Raw genomic sequence first — 975 nt, forward strand, 5'->3', positions numbered from 1 at the left:
CCGGCCCCACCCCGTCCTGCTCGGAGGGGCAGGAAGCCAGGCCAGGCCAGCAGCAGGAACTGGGAGGACAGACGCGTCTCCGGAAGCAGAGGAGAGAAGCCTAGGCCCGGGCAGGGCTCTGCTGGGACCTGGTGTCGGAGGGTCCCAGGAGCTCCTGGCCAGCAGCCGCTCAGGGTGGCCGTGCCCCTGCCGATGAACTGTACTTAACTCCAGTCCAGTTAGGACGACTGACATTTTGTTTTGTGAATCCTCACTCGAGGATGTTTTTCCATTGATCTTGATGGAGAGCGGGAGAGAGAGGGAGAGGCAGAGAGAAACATCGATGTGAGGGAAACAACATCGGTGGGCTGCCTCCTGCACCAGCCCTGACCAGGCCCCGGGCCGGGGCGGAGCCTGCAACCAAGGTATGTGCCCTTGGCCAAAATCGAACCCGGGACCTGTTGGTCCGCAGGACAATGCTCTATCCACGGGGCCAAACTGGCTAGGGTGGAACTAAAGATTTTTTTCAGTAAAAGGATTGGAATACAAAGCTGTGGAACGTTCCCTGAAAGAACACAAAGTCGAAGAAATGGACAACAGAAGAGACAATAAAATAGATCTTTGAGAGGAAGAGAGCTGAGAATAGGAGGTGCCAGAAGAGAACAGAGAAAAAGGGGGGTTGGCGGGGGGATCAAAGAGGCCCCTAAAGAGCTGTGCCTGGAGATGGAAGGCGCCCACGCCCACAGGTCCCGCCGGATAATGGACAGGAAGAGGGCCGGGGAGGAGCAGCCTGCTGACACTCATGGTCAGAGCTGTAAGACTCTGCCTTCTTAGAACAGACAGACTGTGATGAAAATGAGCGTCTAGGGAAGAAAACGGGGAAGGCAGATGGTGGGCTCCTGTCTCTCCACAGGGCAGCCAGGGTTGAAGCGGGAGTAGGATGCTGAGAGGCAATACAGCCACTTAGACTAGGGACACACGACCGGAGGCACTGCC

General features: G+C 57.1%; 1 protein-coding gene across 1 annotated transcript in view; it reads right to left on the reverse strand.

Annotated features, from left to right (window-relative positions):
* Positions 1-975, reverse strand: part of PROC (protein C, inactivator of coagulation factors Va and VIIIa) — a 9,240-nt gene that overhangs the window by 3,264 nt on the left and 5,001 nt on the right. The gene's annotated exons all lie outside the window — the stretch shown is intronic.

The sequence above is a fragment of the Myotis davidii genome, unplaced genomic scaffold (assembly GCF_000327345.1).
Source record: "Myotis davidii unplaced genomic scaffold, ASM32734v1 scaffold117, whole genome shotgun sequence".
Classification (NCBI taxonomy): Eukaryota; Metazoa; Chordata; class Mammalia; order Chiroptera; family Vespertilionidae; genus Myotis; species Myotis davidii.